This window comes from Sturnira hondurensis, unplaced genomic scaffold, assembly GCF_014824575.4.
Source record: "Sturnira hondurensis isolate 20B ecotype Veracruz unplaced genomic scaffold, ASM1482457v3 Scaffold0017394, whole genome shotgun sequence".
NCBI lineage: Eukaryota > Metazoa > Chordata > Mammalia > Chiroptera > Phyllostomidae > Sturnira > Sturnira hondurensis.
In genome coordinates this window covers 3720316-3743100 of record NW_028090025.1, presented here as the reverse complement: position 1 = coordinate 3743100, position 22785 = coordinate 3720316, and positions in this window count along the sequence as shown.

The following is a 22785-nucleotide window of genomic DNA, read 5'->3' as shown; positions in this document are numbered from 1 at the left end:
GGAGTGTAGTGTATTCTGTGAGAAGGGTCAAGTCACTCTAATTTCAGTCCACATTACTTGGCATAAACCTAAAAAACACTGCTGGAACAAATTCTCACCACTAACATTTCAGTTGAATTTGTTCTGAAACTTTATTCTCATCCCCGCCCCCTCAACCCCATACTCCAAATTAGACTGAAAGTCCCAAGGGAAATAAGCAGGAGAAAAGGACTAAAGAAGGAGAGAGAAAAAAGGTGGGCTCTCCCATTTTCCCATACCCAGGATAGCAAGACCTGGCCTTGCTTAGACTGGTCACTCTGATCTCACTTGGCCTAGTCACTCTGGTCCCAAGTAGAAAAAGAAAAGCATGGAATTCTGTGTGAAAGCATATGCCCACCTGTTCTCAGTGAGCATGGTGCTCCTCTTTTAAATATTTCTGTCTAGAATGTACCTGGACTCTGACCTCATTTCCTCGTTGACTGCAGGCTTTCCAGCAGTGGTCAGGTCTTGAGATGTAATTATTTCTTTCAACGGGTTTTAAATATTTGTATAGAGAAAAGAACAAGGTTTCACCAACAAAAACTGCAATGAAATAAAGAAGGCAGAGGGTTAGCTCAACCATACTGGGAGTTAAATACTAGAAGGCAGTGTTGATTTTATCTATTTTATACCTCACACACTGGAAAGAGGGCATGACGGGTTTAAATATCCCGTTGAGTCAAGAAAACAGACCCCATGATGACAGAGCTTGGCTACCCTCACATGAGAATGATTCATGCTTTCAAGTCTGTGTCTCTTTACTTCAACATTTACTGTTTTTGTTGTTGTTGTTGTCGTCCCATTTTGCTCCTGACTCCTCCCTCTTCTGATGTTTGTTCTCTCATTTCTAAGTTCTCCTCACTTTTTCAATGTTATATATGCTTTGAGGATTTTCCTTCCTATATCATCTGTGCCCTGTGTGGTCTATCTCTAGAGTAAAGAGTTGGGCAGGTTTAATAAATCATCAAAAGTAAAATATTTGAAGCAAGTATGCCACAAACTAATCACATTATTTAACTACACTGGAGAGAGAATTAAAATGCTAGAGGGGTTATGTTATTTGAACACCTTTGTTACTCCTTTAACATTTTCATAATAATTTTTTAACATAGGTAAATGATGAAGCAGATTTGGAAGAATTTTAAATTACAAAGAAATAATAACAATTATATCTTTCATATTTTGTTTATGAGTTTTGAACACCTTTTATTTAGGTACTATAATAACAATCACAGTAATGATTTTTGTTATAAATCTCTGAATGTGTATAATTTAAAAACATGAAGATAAGTCACTAACATGAAAGATTTGTTATTTAAACTTGTAAATGGTCATTTTAGACATGTTTATCTCAGAAGAAGAAATCTCAAGTATACAGCAAATATGCTTAGAACTTCAACATTATATAAAGAATCTCACATTTTTAAGGATGTTGGAGATAAGATAGCATTTTATTTATTTTTAAAAATATTTGATTAATTATGCTATTACAGGTGTCCCAGTTTTTCTCCCCTTGCCTGCCTCTGCCCCATACCCACCTTCTCTTCAGCAGTTCTCCCACTTAGTTCATGTCCATGGGTTGTGCATGTAAGTTCTTTGACTTTTCCATTTCCTATACTATTGTTGATATCCTCCTGTCTATTTTGTACCTACCAATTGTGCTTCTTAATCCCTGCACCTTTTTCCCCATTATACCCACTCCCTGTCCTACCTGATAATCCTCAAAATGATCTCTAAATCTAGGATTCTGTTCCTGTTCTGATTGTTTGCTGAATTTTTTTTTAGATTTAGTTGTTGATAGTTGTGAATTTGTTGCCCTTTTAATGTGTATAATTTTGATTTTCTTTTTCTTAGATATGTCCTTTTAACATATCATGTAATAATGCCTTGGTGATGATGAACTCCTTTAGCTTTACCTTGTCTGGGAAGCACTTTATCTGCACTTCCCATAATAAATGATAGCTTTCCTGGAGAGAGTAATCTAAGTCGTAGGTCCCTGCTTTTAACCACTTTAAATACTTCTTGCCAGTCCCTTCTGGCCTGCAAAGTTTCTTTTGAGAAATCAGCTGACACTCTTATGGGAACTCCTTTGCAGGTGACTGTCTGCTTTTCTCTTGCTGCTTTTAAGATTCTCTCTTTATCATTAACCTTTAGCATTTTTTCTTTTAAATATATTTTCTTGATTATGCTATTGCAATAGTCCCATCCCCCCTTTAATTTCCCTCTGCCCTGCATTGATTCTCCCACCAGCATTCCACCTCCTTAGTTCATGTCTGTTGGTCATACATGTAAGTTATTCAGCTTCTATACTTCCTGCACTACTCTTAACCTCCTCCTGTCTGTTTTGTACCTACCATTTGTGCTTCTTATTCCCTGTACCCTTTCCCCCATTCTCTGCCCTCCACCACCCCACTGATAATCCTCCATGCGATCTCTATTTCTATGATTCTGTTCCTGTTCTAGTTGTTCGCTTGGTTTGCTTTATTTATTTTTTTTAGGTTCAGTTGTTGATAATTGTGAGTTTGTTGTCATTTTACTGTTCATATTTTGATCACCTTCTTTTTCTTAGATATGTCCCTTGAACATTTCATATAATAAGGGTTGGGTGATGATGGACTCCTTTTACTTGACCTTATCTGGGAAGCACTTTATCTTCCCTTCCATTCTAAATGGTAGCTTTGCTGGTTGGAGTAATCTTGGATGTAGGTCCTTGCCTTTCATGACTTGGAATACTTCTTCCCAGCTCCTTCTTTCCTGCAAGTTTTCTTTTGAGAAATCAGCTGATAGTCCATTGGGAACTCCTTTGTAGGTAACTGTCTCCTTTTCTCTGGCTGCTTTTAAGATTCTCTGCTCTTTAATCGTGGGTAACTTAATAATGATGTGCCTTGGTGTGTGTGTCCTTGGGCCCAACTTCTGTGGGAAGTTCAACTTCTCTGAACTTCCCGGACCTCCTGAAAGTCTATTTCCTTTGCCAGAGAGGAAGTTATCTTTTATTATGCTTCCAAATAAGTTTTCAATTTCTTGCTCTTCCTCTTCTCCTTCTGTCATCCGTATGATTCAGATGTTGGCATGTTTAATGTTGTCCCAGGGGTCCTAAACTTGTCCTCATTTTTTTAAAATTCTTTTTTCTTCCTGCTATTCTGACTGAATGCTTTTTCCTCCCTTGTGTTCTCAATTGTTGGTTTGATTCTCAGCTTCTACCTCCCTATTGTTGGCTCCCTACAGATTTTTCTTTATTTCACTTAATGTAACCTTCATTTCTTCCCTTATGTTTTTATCATACTCAGTGAGTGCTTTGAGTATTCTGATTACCAGCGTTTTGAACTCTACATCTGATAGGTTGGTTATTTCCATTTTGTTGAGTTCTTATCTGGGGTTTTGTTCTGTTCTTTCATTTGGGACATATTTCTCTGTCTCCTCAATTCAGCAGCCTCTCTGTGTTTATTTTTGTGTATTAGGTAGAGCTTCTTTGACTCCCTGTAAAAGCCAACTGTAAATTGTGTGGGGTGGAGGTTTAGGTAGTCGCCAGGGTAGGGCAACTTGTTTCACTGCTTTGTGGCTCTGAATGGGAGGAGGGCTTGGAGATGTTACAGTGCTACTATCTGACTTCTGGGGGTTTGCTTAGCACTAGCCCTGTTTCCAGTCACTTTGCCCATTTCCTGTTGCCTTGGTGGTAAATCCTAGAGTGGGTAACTTTGTGTACATTCTAAGTCCATGCGGGCCCTTTAAATGAACTCTCCTGAAAATCTGACAGTTTATTCTGCCACCCATTCCCCACTGTATTTTACAGTCAGATGTTATGGGGATTTATTTTCCCAGCATTGGGACCCTGGGCTGTGCAGTATGACCTGGGGCTGGGATCACTCACTCCCAAGGTATCTCTCCCAATTTTTATCCACCACATGTGAATGTGTTACTATCTGTTCCACAGTGACGTCCTCTCCACACCACACCTCATTTCTGCACCTTTGCACCCATCTCCATGACTCTGTCCCTCCTACCTGTGTAGATGAGTTTGGCTTCTTTAAATCCTTGGTTGTTGGGCTTCCATGCAGATAAATTTTCCGACTGTTCTGGTTGTTATTTGTTGTGAGAAATAGTTATAATTCTTTCTGTGGTTGTCCTAGGAGGTAAAGTGTGTCTACCTATGCCTCCATCTTGACCGAAAGTCTAAGATGGCATTTTAAACCATAATGTAAAATAAACTGTAACTGTTCTATGATTGTCAATGTCTTACCCTGCTGGTTTTAATAATGTGAAACAGATTTCATGATAATGTAGTCCATATGGAGAGCAGTTTAAAAAATAAAAAAAAACAAGATAAATCAATAGTATACTCAGCCTTTTTAACATGCTATAGTACTTAGGCTAGTTAAAAATGGAACACAGGGTAGAAGTTCTTATAAAATGGAAAATAATTTCTATTTGGTACTAGTTATTCCTTAGCAAATAATTTAGAATATCAGAATTTCAAAGTCAGTAAATAAAATGATAGGAAATAGATGAGCTGTTGTGAGGCTATATAAAAATCACTCCTATTTTTTGACATTCATACATAAAAAGCATCACAAACAAAAGTAATGAAGAAGGCTGCCCTGTCTTCAATTGCATTCAAGGGAATGATTATGCAACCTTTGGACGTAGTACTTGACATGATTTAAGTGGAGGCTAATATTAAAAAAATAAACATTATTTTTCACTGATAAGCCCAAAGTATTAAATTTTATTTTATTTTTCCCCATCAATAGCCTCTGCCCATGCCAGAGCTTGTTGTGCTTCTCCCCTTCTTCCTCAAGGCTAGAATCTAGAACATTCCTATCCAAGAATGACATATATCTTCCCACATAGTGAGGACTGTTTCCATGTCTCTTGGCAGAGCTTTATAATTTTTATCATTTTCTTTATACCTTATTATTTCTTGATTCCAGTTACTCTTCTAAATGCATTTTTTCTGTTGTATTTTCTAATTGGTTTATTTCTGGGAAACTGTTGAGTGTTGTATATTTATTTTGCCCTTGTGTATCTACATTTGCTTCTCCATTTTTGCTGCATTGATCATTTTGAAGAGAAGGTGAATTTAAACGGACTTATAAGCCTGTCTTATACTTCTGTGGATGAGCATATATATTTTTTCTACACAGTGATCTCTGAGCTATAGCTGCAAAGGATAACCCTGATATCTCCAATGTAGGAAGTTTATTCAGAAAGAAAATCACAGGTATTGCTTGACTTCAGAGGGTTTTTTTCTTCTTTCATCTCCTAGAAGCTCAACCTATCCCATGTGACCTATGAATGAAGAACGAATTTTGTGTTTTCTGTTCTATCTTTCTCCAGCCTCACTGTCAGGCTAGAGTATATATAACATTAGGGCTTTCCTAGGTGGACTATGCTCTGTGTTAGGAAGTTATATGTGTGTGCCCAATAACCCTGTTGATTTGTTCTAAATGGTTTTGTATATTCCTAATAGTCTTGTGAGTTTGAACCATTGTCAACAGAGATTAATTGTGGTAGGCAGATAATAGCACCCAATGATAGCTACACCCTAGTCCCTGGAACCTGTGAATATGTTACCATTTGGCAAAGGGACTTTTCAGATATGATTAAAGGTATGGACCTTGAAATAGGGAGATGAGCCTGGATTATCAGGGTGAGTCCTTGAAAGAGCATAGTCTTTCCCAGCAGTGGTTTTAGAAACAGCTTGATGATAGAAGCAGGGTCAGAGAGAGATTCATTGTGGCTGGCTTTGAATTTGGAAGAAGGGGAACATGAACCAGGGAATTCAGGGTGGCTCAAGAAACTGGAAAAGAACCCCTAGGAGGAAATACAGCTTTTCTGACACCTTGGTTTTAACCCAGTTGTGTTGTTATAAACCCCTAGGCTTGAGGTAACTTATAATGGCAGCAGTAGGAAATGAATTCATTAATGCATTCATCTATGTAGGCCGCCATAACAAAATACCTGGGACTCAGCATAAATGACACAAATTTATTTTCTTAAGTTCTGGAAGCCAGAAGTTCAAGATCAAGGTTCAGTAGAGTGGGGTTCTGGAAAGAGATCTCTTCCGGGTTTGCAGCCTTCTCAGTGTGTCTTCACAAGGCTGAGGAGAGACAGAGCTTTTTAAAGAAGGCTTTGTCTTTTTAAGAAGACACTAAGCCTGTCAGAACAGGTCCCCACCCTGGACTTTGTTTAATCTAATTACCTCTTAAAGGCCCTGTATCCAAATACAGTCACATTGGCAGTTAGGCTTTCAACATAAGAGGATCTTTTCTTCCTTCCTTTCTTTCTCTCTCTCTTTCTCCCTTCCTTCCTTCCTTCCTTCCTTCCTTCCTTCCTTCCTTCCTTCCTTCCTTCCTTCCCTCCCTCCCTCCCTTTGACACAATTCAGTCCATAGCAATTAATTTTACAATTTTTAAAAGTTTCTTTATCTCAGTGTAGTGTGTATTTGTGTTTCATGGAAGGGGGCATAACAGTGTTTTAAAGAAGTATCTCACCTTTACAATTTTTAATATTCTACTGTTTTCATACTTTCTATTTAAAAATAATTTAGACTTGCAGGAAATTTACAGAAATAGTGAAGTTCCCTATACTCTTCGTCCAGCTTTCCCGTATTCCCATATTTAATAGAAAACTATTAAAATTCCTCTGTATTTTACATGGACATAATAAAACACCCAAATACAGGAAATTAATGAAGATACAATACTGTTAGCTATATTATAGACCACATTAAAATTTCACTAATTTTTCAAGTAATGTCTGTTTTCTGTTTCAGGATCCAATCCAGGATTCCATATTGCATTTAATTGTCCTATCGCTAGACTACTGGACAGTTATTTTGCTGAATGTCTTCAATTTTAATTTCTGGTTTCTTTTATTTTGGGGGGAGGGACCTCTCAGTGTTTATGCCACTTCCTGATTTGACTTTTAGATAAACATAGCCAGATACTGAGCTATCCAAAGGAGATCCAATGTTCCCTTTGCTTCAAGTGGGCTTTTAAAAAAATCTCTGAAGACTTCTAGACTGACATCAGGCTTGGTAGACTTCTAGTTTTTACAGATGTGATTCTCATCTGAAAATCCCTTACAATTCTACTACTCTATCCAAAAGTCTCTAAGCAAATTCAAAACAGCTGGAAATAACTGCATGGCTAAGAGTGAGAAAAATTGCTTCAGTGAGCCCACCAAACCTGGGTCTGATTAGTGCATGCATGCCTCATGGAGACAGTGATCTGGGCGTCGGGGCACAATAATAATGGCTAATAACAGCAAATATTATTTAGTAATTACTATGTGCCAGGAGTTGTGCTAAATGTTTTACATAAATGACCTGATTTATTCCTCACAATCACCCCTTGAAGTAGATAGGAAATTGCAGATCTGAGCAGTTTAATAATATTCTTATGATTGCATAGTTTGGAGAATATTGCTGTCTGGAACAGAGAAAATTTGGTGGTTAATAAACAGGCATAAATAGTACAATAGAAGCCAGGTTGTCAGATTTCAGTAGACTGGAAGATGGAGTTGAGTAGCAAAAAAGTGGGATGAAGGACTAGAAAAAGACTAAGTTGAAGACACTTGAAGTTGAAAGATTCTTTAGCAATTATACAGGTTAATAAAGTTCTTCGCATTTAAGACATTCCTACATTATTTTCCTGCCAGACAAATAACCAACGTTAGCTTTAATGCTTTATTAGATAGCCCATTCTATTTTTGTACTATGTGAGTGTTTAAGTCTGACTCTTTCTTCCTGGCTAAAAACTGGTTGGTCCTAGTTAAGCTGTCTGTAGTTAGTAAGATAAATATACAGTAGTTCCCCCTTATTCATGGGGGATACCGTCCAAAGATATGTTCCAAGACCCACAGTGGGTGCTTGAAACTGTGGATAGTACATACATACTATCCACATACAAACATATGTATACATATATACATACATACTCTTTCACCTAAGGGAAGCATTTTATAGCTTCTATTTGGAGTATCCAAATTGCCAACACCACTACTCTTGTGCTTTGGGACCATTATTAAGTGAAATAAGGATTTCTGGAACACAAGCACTGCGATACTTTAACAACTGATCTGATAACTGAGATGACTACTGAGTGATTAATGAGTAGGTGGCATATACGGTGTACATCATATGCTGGACAAAGGGATCATGCATGTCTCAGGTGGGACGGAGCAGGATGACATGAGATTTCTTCATGCTACTCAGAAGAGTATACAATTTAAAAATTATGATTTATTTCTGGAATTTTTTGTTTCACATTTTTGGACTATGGTTGATCACAGGTACTGAAACTGCAGAAAGGGAAACTATAATAAGGGTGGGGAGTTCCTTTCACTTAACAATTCTTCAGATGTTTGAAGATAATCATAATATTTTCTTTTAGCCTTTCTATTTCTCTTCATGTTCTTCAGCTATTCTTCACATGATATGATTAACAGTCCTCTTACCACTCAGGTCTCTGTTATTTGGTTAAAGATGGACAAATATTAGAAGACTATTAAAATTTTAATTTGACATGAAAAGCAAATGAATGCCATTGAATAATTAAGGCAACTTAGATGTAAGAAAAAAGAAAACTGTAAGGCTAGCATTAAGTAGCCGGTAGGGGGTGGGAACATAATCCACAGGAGAATGTCTGTGTGTACAATAGCAGTCTGGAAAAACTCAGGGTAATATCATTTTAATAATTATTCCTTTTAAGATTTCCCTTAGAAGAACACGTAACTTAGATTTCCTGAGGACATAATCTGGAGCACATCTGAACACTTATAAACTGTATTTGCTTGACACTTAAAATGTTTTTCTATTTAGTAGATGTGATTGGCAAATAAGTCTTTTATCTTTTGATGCTATCAACTGATATCCTGCAGAAACAGTTAGATGATGGATTTCTTTTGGAACACATGATCATTCATTCGGTAATTTTACCTCCTCTTCCTTCTCTTCTCTTTCTTTACTTGTAACTAAACCCTGAAATAGAATTTAATGTGTCAGATGCACTCTCCATTTGTTCTTTTTAAACAGCAAACAACGTTATTGCCCATGTCCAAACTATAAATTCTTCTTCAAACTAAAAATAGTTGAAATAAGAAAATAGCTCTTTAAATGTTTAAAAATTATTCTCATTTACTATGCTATTGTACAACATTGTCTTTTAGTATAGAAACCAAAACTATGGCAAATTAATGTCTTTCCTCTCTAATTCTAATTACACAATCGGTAGACTTAACTGACAAATACTACTGAGGTTTGGAATCAACCAAAAATCAAACTGAGTGATTCACAATTCTTTTCTAATCTTGAATTCTTTTTGCAGCTATTCTGCTACAAAAAGAGTGTCCTAAAATGCTATTTGTTGTAATTTTTGGCTATCCCATTTCTCAAGGGCATTACATCAAAGTTCAGAAAATTACTACTGCTTTCAAAACAATTAGTTATACCCATCTTTAGAGAGGTGAAGTAGATGCTTTGAAATGTTTTTGAACTTTTGGAATCATTGTAATGAAATATGTTTGAGATTTTGGGAGTCATTGTAAAAAGAATTAAAAAAGTTAGCTTCTGAAGTCTCCTTAAATTAGTTCATTTTTTAACAAAAATAGGAATTGACTAAATGATTTCTTTTTTTAATCCTTGTCTCAGGATATGTTCATTGATTTTTTCAGAGAGTGAGGAAGGGAGAGAAAGAGTGAGAGAAAAACATTGATGAGAGACTGAAACATTGATCAGTTGCCTCTACCAACCAGGAATCAAACCCACAACTTAGGTATATGCCCTGACAGGGAATCAAACCTGCAACATTTTGGTGTATGGAATGAACCTACTGAGCCACCTGGTGAGGGCTGATTAAATAATTTGAAGTGTAATAACTAACAGTTTACTTCAGTTATGTTCAAAAATAGATGAGTATCTGTATTTATTAATGGAAATTCTCTTTACTTACTGGCAAAAATTTCCAATTTGTCCTTTGTGAAATTTGTGGATGTCAAAATTTTATCAGAATACATAATAAACAAAGAGTTCATCTTATTAATAATACTGTGTAAAAATAAGTATAAATCTTTGAAAGATTTATGAAAAATAAAAAAGAAGACATGCCCAAGATTTTGTTTTTCAGGTGAAGTTTTTACAAGATAAGGTATTACAGCATTTAAGTAAAGAATTTTGCTATATGTAATTAGTCATTGATCAAAAAATGACTTAAGGAGGACTTCCGCCAAGATGGAGGTGTAGGTGGAAACACTGTGCCTTCTCCTACAACCAAGTTTGAATGCAACAAAGGTTTAGTAAACAAAGACCCAGCCAAAGAACAGAAAATTGAACTATATGGAAGTCCGACAACAACAAACCGTTCAACCGGACGGGTAAGAGGGGCGGAGCCAGCATCGGAGCAGGGTCTGGCAAGAAGGATCCCCCAACCCAGGCACCCAGGCAGCTGGGGTAGCATCGGGCGGACCCAGTGAGGGCGCAAGGTGGCAGGCTGACTGTGGTCACACATTCGCAGATAAACCAGCAAAAGAGTGAACAATGAGCAGTGAGACAGACTGCGCAGGCCCCAGTGGCATGAAGCAGCAGAGAGAACCACCATTGCCCCTCTTGGACTCTGCCCCCACATACAACGTCACAACCCAGTGACTAAGTTGCCCCGCCCTGCTGAACACCTAGGACTCCGCTCCTCATACGTAACAGGCGTGAACGGTCCAAAATATGGCTCAAGAAGAACTCAAAGCCCCAGAGCCAATAACTAAGTGACAAAGAAATAGCCAACCTATCAGATGCACAGTTCAAAATACTGGTGATCAGGATGCTCACAGAACTGGTTGATTTTAGTAACAAATTAGAGGAACATATGAAGGCTATACTAATTGAAATGAAGGGAAATGCACAAGAAACCAATAGTGATGGAAAGGAAACTGGGACTCAAATCAAGGGAGTGGACCAGATGGAAGAAAAGAATGACCAAACAGAAAACAATGAAGACACAAGAATTTAAAAAAAACGAGAAGCTTAGGAACCTCCAGGACATCTTTAAACGTTTCAACATCTGAATTATAGGGGTACCGAAAGGGGAAAAGAAACAGCCACGAGTGGAAAACTTATTTGAAAAAATAATAAAGGAGAACTTCCCCAGTCTGGCAAAGGAAATAGACTTCCAGGAAATCCAGGAAGCTCAGAGAGTCCCAAAGAAGTTGGACCCAAGAAGGAACACACCAAGGCACATCATAATTACAGTATCCAAGATGAAAATGAAGGAGAGAATTCTAGAAGCAGCAAGAGATAAGGGGACAGTCACCTACAAAGGAGTTCCCATCAGACTGTCAACGGATTTCTCAAAAGAGACCTTACAGGCAAGAAGGGGCTGGAAAGAAGTATTCTAAGTCATGAAAACCAAAGACCTACATCCAAGATTGCTCTATCCAGCAAAGCTTTCATTTAGAATGGAAGGGCAGATAAAATGCTTCTCAGATAAGATCAAATTCAAGGAGTTCATCATCACCAAGCCCTTATTATATGAAATGTTAAAGGGACTCATCTAAGAAAAAGAAGATAAAAAATATGAACAGTGAAAGGACAGCAAACTCAGTTATTAACAGCCACACCTAAAACAAAAGCAAACCAAGAGGACAGCTAGATCAGGAGCAGAACCATAGAAATGAAGAACACATGGAGGGTTAGCAAACAAGGAGTGGGAGGAGGATAAGGGGGGAAAAGTTACAGAGAATAAATAGCATAGATGGTAGGTAGAAAATAGATAGGGGGAGGGCAAGAATAGTATGGGAAATATGGAATCTAAAGAACTTGAGACACGTGGTCATAAACTAAAGGAGGGGGAATGGTGGGGGAGGAAGTGTGCAGGGTGGAGGGGAATGAAGGGGGGCATAGAACAACTGTAATGGTATAATCAATAAAATATATTAAAATGACTTAGGCTTTGGGGTAAAAAATAGCAAAATTAGTTAAAATGCTCTGCTAAAATAATTCTAAAATTATTTGTTAGGGTGGTTGTTAAGATATAGGACTGTGATTCTTGAATATTGTGTGTTCTCAGTGTATTATACAAGTAAGTTTGTTCTATGAGTTTTAAAAAGTCAGTAAACCTTCCATCACTGAATTTTCTCCCTTACTCTTCGGTTGTGTTGCTAATGGCATTAAATAATGAGAGCATAATTGTCTTCCACAGGACAGACCACAGAGCTTTGGGGCTACCCTTGCCTGAGGTCTGGCAACCATTTAGCGACTACACCAATATTTTATGCATTCAGATAATGCCAAGTAGCTGATTAGTGTACGGGAGGAAAATATTAGATCATCTATTTTTATTTATTGCTTAAAGATGAAAGAAATTGAGCATATTAAAATACAAGTATTCCTTGCTTTTCAAAGTTTCACATCACACCACCTCACTTTTATAAAAGACCTAAATTAATCCCTGTTTTCACAACTGAAAGGGATCTGAAGAAAAGGTTTGCTTTTAAGAAAAAAGAAAAAATCAAAGTGTTCAGTGTTTGTTCTACAGCATGCCCTAGTAGAGGCATCGGGCACTGAACAGTGAGAGTGGCCCTGCCAAGTTCCTTCCCTGGGAGCTACACCCAGCATCTGTGTGGACCGCCACAGCTTTGAACTGTGTCTGTGAGCATATGCGCTTTATCTCCATTTATTTTGTGCATTTCTACTTTTACTGTTTTAGTAAAAATAGTAATTTAGGTTTTGGGTCTTAGTAGTTTATGTTTTGGATCTGGGGATACTCAAAATTTTTCTATATAAATTAATGGTAACTGTTTCTTCACTTTACGCCATTTGGGCTCCCGGAAGTTTTTATAGGAGCTCTCTACTTTTGGATAGTAAGGGAAACCTATATGAAACATACTCATTGACACCGATACTTTTCTCTTGCTTGCACTAGATGGTGATTTTTGTGTGTATCACCTCATATGTTTTAAAGTGGACTTTCCACATGTTAAGTCATTTCTAATTTATTTTTGCAATTTAATTTGTAGGATAGGTGTTAATAGTTTGTTTCTAACCTGAAATAATTCTCTTTCCTGCCTGACTGAAATTGAGGGTGATGGAGGCAGCAGGAATATGCAGGTCTAAATCTGAATAACACCATGGGCTCTGGTCCAATAGATGAGGACTGTTTAATTTTCAAATGTCATCACAAAGGATTGATAGATGAAATAGCAATCCTTTTATTTGTGTAAAAAAAAAGCCAACTTTGACATTTAAAAATACTCTGTAAAATTTGGCTATTTTACTTATTTTATAAGTTAAAAACATTTCCAATGTCAAGAAAATACATTTCTTAAACTTTAGAAATGAATTAGTAATAATGTTTAGTTAACCAGATTGGCCATATGTTGGTTTTGTTTTTAACTTAGTTTTTGGCTGGTTAATTTCTCTCTGTCTTATTCTTTTTATCTCGCTTTATTTTCTCATTAGTCAAGTCTAATTACAGTACTGGAGAGGGTATTAGACTATAGATATATGTATTTTACATGCAATGGATGTGTTATTTTTGCCCAACCAGCATGTTTTTTGCCCTTCTTTTTGGAAAAGAGCTCTCCTCTTTAATTTTAGAAACTTCTTCCTTTATTACTGTTGGGCTGTCAATCACATATCCTCAGAGCCTCCATCAATGTCATTGTCTTGGACCTGAGCTGGGCTACAGACTCAAATCAGGACTTCTGCAGAAGATATCCAGAGAAAAGAGCTCTCTATTTGCTGAAGTTTCTGACTGTAAGGAACAGGGAGATTGGAGCTTTCAGTAGCCCCCTTCCCACCATGTGAGGAGAGCTCAACAGGAATGAAACCAACAACAGGAACACCCAGACAAGAAGAGAGACATGCGTTCTGATGTTGGAGCCTCTGGTCAGTCTCTGCCTAACATGTCACAATGCAGGATTCTCAGTCCCTCCAACAATTAGATTTCGATTGGGGCTTATGCTAGTTCATATCAAGGTGTACCAGTTGCTACTACAATGTTTCTGAGTAAGAAAACATTGCATAGGGAAAGCCATATGAATTTATGGATTTTACCTATAAAAATGGCAATTTCAATTAGAATTCAATCAAACACTAGAACATTCAGATGGCCAGAAGATGCTAAAATCCTATCTCTACTTATTGCTTTGTATTTTTTGCCTCACTAAGCCTAGCTTCCTCTTATTGAAAAGAGAGGATAACTATGTGTGATGAGGACTTCACACATATAATTGTGAATCTTGATAAAACACCTGGAAACCTTTGTAAACTATTGGGCTCTATAAAAAATGTTATCTAGCATTACTGATGGGAAGGTCTAACTGCATGATGTATTGCAGTTCATTAGGATGATCTTTCTAGTGGCATTTAGGCAAATTTCTGGAGTTGAGTGACACATGTGAGGCTGTGAAGATACCAAAGTTTATGAGCAGGCTGTGAAGCCTGATTTATGGCAAATAATTTAGGTGGAATTCAGAAGGCTCACCAGTATCCTAGCTTCTGGTGGAGTTGGTAAGAACTGATCAATATAAGATTTTTCTTTCATACTGTGGGCTGGATTCCAATAAGGGAGGACCCTCTTCACAAGGGTATTGCTAGAGGTCAAGGAAACACTGTTAGAGTAAGAAGGGAACTAGTATTTACTGAGTACTTTATAGTGCTTTTGGCCATGACAATTAATCTCACAATTACCTCCGAAAATGGGCATTTTCAGTTTAACAGATAGATTAGCCCATCCTAAGTGACTCTATCAACTGAGTTACAGAGGCAAGGCCCCAGACCAAGACTGCTGAGACTCAGTTCCCCATGTTGTTATTTGAAAAGCAAAGATCACCTTCTTGTGTCACAGATTAACTAAGACATGAAGTAGATTGCTGAGTGGCCTCTGGTTGGTTCTAGCATTTCCAGTCATATGGGGAAATCCATTTTCACCTCAGAAATCTCCATAAATCCATATGAATGTTTAAAGGGGTACAATGCTTCTAAAAGTATAATCACCATCTTTTAAAAAGGCCATTTTGATGCAATGTCCATGTGTATATATGTAGATACATACAAACTTACCCACTAAAATGGACACACAGTAAATCTAAGTTTCAATTAAGACTACATGATACATAAGTCAATAATTAGGATATAAAGTACTCTGGAAAATAAAAATGGTGGAAACATGGAAAACATTGCTTTAAAGAGACATAATGAGTCCCATTTGGGAGAAAGAAAAACAGACAATAAATCAGTTGAATAAATACAGACTAAAATCTGGATAGAATTATCTCAAATGAGTTAATAGGTTAATTCAAAATAATATTTTAGGCTTCCAGCCACGGGCTCACAGATTCACTAAGTCTGTCCTCAGTGTCAGTTTTCTGAATCTGTTCTGTATTTATTTTAGTGGAAATGAGTGAAGAATTAAGACATAACTAAATTACTTTTCCATGATGCATATGTTGCACTAGTGCCATAAAAACACAGTTTCCTCAAAGTTTAATTTATCAATTGGAGTGTAAGATTAAAATAAAGATACTGCCTGGACATTTACAAATATACACATATGTACACAGATATACACTTACCTCTAATGAAGCTCTCCCTGGTATGATGGGCAGAGAACAAATTATGTCACTAAGAACAGGATTTGTTTTATAAAATTATTTCTAAGATAAGTAGTTGTTGGAGGATATTTTGTTGGCATTCTAGGGTATTTCAAACTCAGACTTAGTGGACTTAGAATCTGTTTTTTATTGTATAAATCAATTTTAGCAATATTTATAAACAGTAAAAGTATGCAAAGATATGAGTATTAAAGACTGTCACATCGCTTGAAAATATTCAGAAGTGTGTACCCTATATGATTTCAGATAAACATAAGTAGCCTTATGTTCAGCACTGAAGAGAAATCTTTATCCAAAGAAGAAAGGTTACTAGACATTTTTATAAGTTACCTAATATTAATATAATAACCCTATCCCAAACACTGTTTTTCTTATTTATTGGATAACTAAACTGGAGAAGACATTTGCAACCTATATAGAAAAGATTCATATCTAAAATATACAAAGGATTCTTGGCCCTGACTGGCGTAGCTCAGTGGATTGAGTGCGGGCTGCGAACCGAAGTGTCGCGGGTTTGATTCCCAGTCAGGGTACATGCCTAGGTTGTGGGCCAGGTCACCTATGGAGGCCATGTGAGAGGCAACTACACATTGATATTTCTCCCTCCCTTCCCCTCTCTCTAAAGATAAATAAAAATCTTTAAAAAATAAAATAAAATATACAAAGGAGTCTTAAAAACAACAAGAAAAAATTTAAATACCTAATAGAAAAGCAATGGCAATAGATATGAAAGAAGAACCAAACAGAAGAATGCTCAGCCACACTGGCCTTTAGGGAAATGCAAGCTAGAACATCAGTTTATATTTATCCTTACTGGCTGATGAGGATGTGAGAAAACAGGACTATGTATACATCCCTGTTGAATTTGAGTTAGAACAATATGGGGTGAAATGAAGGCATTAACAACTCTAATTCTAAGTGTCTATTTTAGAGAAACATTCACACCAATGTTTAAGAACACATGTAAAATGATTATCATTGCAACATTGTATATAGCAGTAAAAAGTAAAAACAATTTGCACTCTCTCTATTAGTGTGATGAATAAAGAAACCATGACTTTATCACAGAATAGGATGGTATGTGTACAACATATGTAGAACTAGATGTACACATGACTATATGTATAAAATGGAAAAATATAATTGAGTGTAAATGCAAGCTACAAAATGAACTAAACAGTATGAAAATATATATATTTTAAAACATAGAAGTAATGGTATATATATATATTTTTTCTTTCTTTTTTCATTCCCAGTTAAGGATATTTTTGCATTGCTTTTAGAGAGAGAGGAAGGGAGAGAGCAAAGGAGAGAAACATTGGTGTGAAAGAGAAACACTGGGGTCGTGGATCAAACCCATAGCCTAGGTGTGTGCCCTGACCAGTAACCAAAACCACAAACTTCCGGTTACAGGATGATGCTGCAACCAAGTGAGCCACACTGTCCCAGGTGAGGTACAAAAACAAGTATGGGGATATATGTACCCCTTTCAGATTAGAAGTTACCTCTGGGGAGAAAGAAATGAATAAGGGAGGAGAAGAAGGTCATTGTTTATAATTTATGATGCTTAATGTGATCTCTTCAAACTAAAAGATTGGAAGCACAGATTGAAAAGTGATAGCATTTGTTTAATGTCTATGATGGATCAATAGTGTATGTGTTATGCTTTTGGTACTTTTCCACAGGCTCAAAATATTTTATAATTAAACAATTTAAAATGTAACTAATTGAATACCAGTTCAAGTTTAATGTGCTAAATATATTTCTTCATCTTTTCTCTTCAGCTTTCCCATTCTACTTATTGTCCCAAAATAAATCATGAACAAATCTCATTTTAATATGATTATGTGTGTCAAGGTGCATTCCAGTCATTGGAACTCCCTTAGAAAGACAGGTTCCTGAGGGAACTATGTCCCAGACTTGAAAGATAAGAAGTATCTGTGGTAGGTAACAGAGCTGAAGTTGGTATAAGCTATATTTTTTAGCAAATTCTGCCCACTGCTCCCAATTTCACAGTTTCTTCCTCGCCTGTCAAGAAGCAAAGAAATGGGCTGGCATATTGTGGTTCTTCCTAGCAACTGCACTTCTCAATGCTCAAAATGCATTTCACATATAAAATAAAAATCCTGAATTCGATTGCCTCCCTTTATTCTTATGAAAGAATAAAGGGAACTAAATTTGGAAAAATAGTAAAGCTATGCCATCCCTTCCACTCCTTGCCCCCACCCCCCAAAATCTAGTATTTTTTTCAAGTTTCTTTCTAGCAAAACTTTTCATTTGCTGTATATCCAGTTAGGTATTTAGTTCTTTGCAGAACTGGGTAAACTATTCGTGATATCACCCCTTTTAAGCTGAAGCATAGTGTTCTTTTTTCAGCTGCATATCAAAAGGTAAACAAGTATAGAAATTTCTCCTTTGAAGATTCTACATGAGTCTGTTGCTGGTTAAATTTCCCTTGTAGAAATCAAACACGGTTTCCTGTTGCATGTTTACCAAACCCTTTTTCTCCGTAAAGTACAAAATGCAGTACTGCAATTTTCCCATTTGTTAATTTTTCCCATTGAACTTATTCCTTCCCTTTAAATATCTTCTTTCTTGTAGTCTACCTCATTTAGCGGCTAATACAGAGGATTACAAACATTCTTGTTAGATATAAAACATTCCAGGAAATTTAATTTCTTTAGTCATGGATTTTAGCTGGAATTATACTTTGCATTTGTATAGCATCTCTGAAATAAGAAACCCAAACCCTCCTATTCATTATCTGGAGACAAGCATTATTATCATAATTTTGTATCCTGTGTAACTGAGTCACAGGAAATGAACCAGAAATAAATCATACCTGGCTTGTAACTGGCAAAAGAATGTAACCAAAAGGAGGGATGATGGCATTGTGCCTTGGAAGCTTTCACACTGGAGGACAATACAGCTACTTTAACATTTAGGGAAGAAGGCATCTCAGTTGATGGGTTTGTGGGAGAGGGCAGTGAGGAATGCTTAGGGCTGTTTCTGGGGCTGGATTCCCCAAAAGCCTTTTCCTGACCCTTCTATGATGCATTGTGCCCTCAGTCTCTCAAGGTAGTCCCAGGCCACATTTCCAAAGCCTTGGAGCTCTCCTGGGCACAGAGCCCAGGCACAGTTGTTTCTGAGGGCCTGGCTCCCAAGTCTACAGGAACCAGCCTGAATTGTTCATGGTTTTTGGACTCCAGTTCCAAGAGGACTCCAGTTTCCTTTACCATGCCTGGAATCCATAGTGGTTTAAGTCTTTACCACCAGGGACTTTTTTTTCTCTGGTCAAACACACTTCCTCAATAGACATGATGTTTTTGAGAAAAGGGATCTAAGGGGAAGTCGTGGTAAGAAAAGTCCTCCTGTGAGGCTGAATTCAGCTCTAAGTCTCTCAGTCTTTTTTTAAATACTCCTTTTCCACTGAAAGCTGAAAGCAGGGATTCTCTGCCACTGTCTATGTTAACAGACCCAGAAATTCCTGCATCCACTAGTATGAGTACCAGAATTGATAGAAATGGCAAAACAGGGAGGGTCAAATGGTTCTCCTCCTACCAAATTGTTCACCCCCCACTGTGCATGGGCTTTTATATTCAGGCAGTGTCCTGCTTTCATTTTTATTTCTTATTTCAATGTAGAAATCAGTGAATGAATTCTGTTCTCATAAAAAAGGTACACTAACCAACTCTTAAAACTGAAATAGTCATCACAAGCAAAGAGAATTTTATATCATCAGTAAATTAGGTAATTGAGGAACTGCATAAGAAAAACTAGTTATTTGCAACATCTACAAAACTAGAAACTCAAGTAAGCCTCTTCATCAAACAGAAGGTAACCTCCCTGGTGCATTCACAGTGTGATTCTGCCACAATTCAGCAGTGGATTTGTGTACCATGAATTTAGAGCAAATTACTGGAATTTTGAAGGGCTTTCTTACTGGGCAATGCACAGTTTTATGCACTTAGCAATGGGTGTTGGCTAGAGAAGCTTTGACAAAAAAAGGAACGCAAAAGGAACATAATTGTATATGTTCAAGGGCAAGAAACTCTCATGAGAACTTCAAGAAAGGAAACATACCATGTCTGTCTCTAAAAGGGAAAAAATGTCATTGGACCAGTGAGCATTGATTAGAACAATAAGAACTTCCTGGTGCCAAGAGTCAGAACAAATGTGTGAAAGGGTTTGAAAGGACATTACCATACTGAGTCTTTCACAGGAAAATGCTAAATAAACTGAGGGATTCATGTCAATATTTGTATAAGGAAACATGCCTCAGTCTGATTCTGAGGTATGCTACAAAAAAATTCTTGAGAAACTTTGTACAGTATTCACAATAACAACAAAAATAATATACTTGGAGTTGGGGGTGGCCATTCTCATGGTAATGAAATGTGTTTCAATACCGTAATTGTAAGTGTTGGGGCAACATGTCTTACAGTTCTAGTCCAAAGGAGGTGTGGCCACTGGGCACTGGTTTATGGTCCCATTGTGCCTTTGTGTGTCTCAGCTGGGAGGTTCTCAGGTCCTCAATGTGCAAGCAGAGCCACTAAATTAGGAAAGATCACTGCTTTATTTATCAAAGACAATTTATACACATAATTATTACCTGCTTCACTTACTTGTTAGGGTCATTTTTAGCAAAAGCCTGGTGCATGGATCCACATGAAGGGCAGCTATGCCTCTACTCCACCCAGTAGGGAGAAAATTGCAAACATTGAAATGAAATTGGATGAATGGTTTCCTTCAAGAAGCTCAGCCTCCCACCTGCTTTCTCTGAACCTCCCATTGGGGGAAGTTGGTTGCACTCTTTTCAGTCTTGCTGGTGCTTCCTTCTTCTCTATTTCAACCATCCTTTAAAAATAGGCATTTTGGTCTGGAAATAAAGTGCAATCATCCACATCTCTGGTGTCAAGGTTTGAGACATTTCTGTTATACTGGGAATCTAAAAAGGAAAGCAGAGAAATCCAGTGGTGATGGTGGAGCGGGGGGGTGGGGGGGGGCAGGGAAGGGAGGTTTCTCCTTTCTCTTTAGCAATAACAAAGAAAAAGAGAAGACTCTTCTATTTTAACACTTTAGTGTATAATGGCATATGAATAATGTCATTATTTTCTGCCACTTATTCATATGTGAAAGAACTCAGTGAATAATAATAGCTACTGTCAAATGTATTTATAGTTAAAAGGTCTTTATGTAAAAAAAAATTGTCAGGACTGATTTTTCTCTGAGAGAATCCCACCATCTCCTAGCAACAAACCTGGCCATCTTTTTGAATAGATGCTCCATTTACAGTGGGTGCATAACCTTCATCGGGAAGGATTTGCAAATTTAGCAGTCAGAACTCATATGCATTCAAAGCAAGCTGTTAAACTGATCCCAGAGCCAGACTGTGATAGAAGTCTCAGGGGGTCTCTTCTCTTGGAGAAACCGCACACATGTGATGTGCACAAGTTCCCCTCCCTCTGTTGTTCAAGCCTCCAATGTTCTGCAAATGAAAAACGGCCCCTTAATACCCTTGTTCACAGAACTTTTATCTACCTCAAAAGAAGAAAAACAAGCCAACCTGAGGAAATACAAAGGTTTTACTTTGCAAATTACTCTACTAATGGAAAGATTATCTCTCAGTAAAGACAATGTCTAGAAGGAGTTCATTTATTTTAAAAAGTTTTTTTAAGACAGTAACAGAAACATTTGAAATTCAATCATCTCTTTTGCTACTGCGTTTTGATTATTTGTAATATAGTACTGTCATTCTCTCTCCTTCTAAATCTTACAGTAGGGACTTTCCAAATATTCTACAAACATTGGCTGAAGCTCCCAATCTCTCTCTGAGATAAATATTGTAATAACCAGATTATAAATGAGTCATCTGACACAAGATTCATAGACTAAAAGGAGAAAGAAATGGGAACAGAAATGATTCCTGTGATTTCTAATTCGATGAGGTTAACAGCAGATCGTATATTATCATTAATATGAACTACATTTGCCTTGTGTAAACATGCATTGTACTCTATGAGAATAAAGAAATGGTTTTAAAAGAACTAACTAAAAAATCTTTTTAAATGCACCTCCAAAACCAAACTTCCGTACATGAAATGCTTGTACTGAAAAAAAAAAACAAAAACAACAACGCAGAGATCTCTCTTACTCGTGGGGGCCTTGTGAAAAGAGAAGCTCCAGTAACAGAGTGTGCTAGAGCTCAAGAGCATGGTAATTCTGTAGAAATCACTTACTCTTCTCACTAGATCACAGTACTGAGAAAAAGGAGTTGTAAAGGTACATCTGGAGCCAGGCATTAGTTGAAAAATAGCACTAAGTGTATAAGTTTGTCAAGGAATGCTGATCTAATCTTTTGCGGGGGTTCTCTGGAAAGTCAGGGAGAAGGGACAGATCAAGTCTCTCCCTCCCATATTCCACTCATGTGGAAGACCACTCTAGAAGGAGGCGCATGGATTGCTTCATCCCAGCTTATTGTAGGTCCTAGAGGTAGTCCTACAGCCCATCAGATCTCTATCCTTATGCCAAGCACAGCAGGAGCATCGGCAAGCTCAGACGTGCAGGGTCTCATATCTCACCACAATCCAATTGATCTGGAATCTCTGGAAGGTATTGTTCTGAAATCTGTGTTTTCACTAGCCCGCCAGGTGAGTCTTATGCACTTTATAGTTTGCATAACACTGATCTAGACTCCTGCCCATATGACATCTGATTAAAGGGAGCCCTCATTCCTAGTATCTGAATTCCTAACCCTAGAGTCTTCTTATTTTCTGGTCCAAGGCTCCCACAACTGTATGTAGCTCCATTTCTGGAAGAGTTTGTTTTTATGTATACTTAAAATAGATTACTTCCTTTTAACTTACTTTCTAAAATGCCTTTGTTTTATTCCCCTAGACTTTTTTTTTTGTGAATCTCCAGTGTGAAGTTTCTAAGTATGTGTCAAAATCTAACCAGTTCTCAGATTTCTGAAAGATATTTTTACCTTTCCAAGATAGAGGTGGAAAGGGAAAGGATATGGGTGTAGGAATAAACAACATTATAAAATAGATTAGAAAGGGAAATGTTTTGAAATATATGTTAGATATTGATATTGATTTGTTCTGGGAGTGTCTCCACAGTTCTGGGACAGGGCACAAATGGATGGCCTATATGAGGCTATCA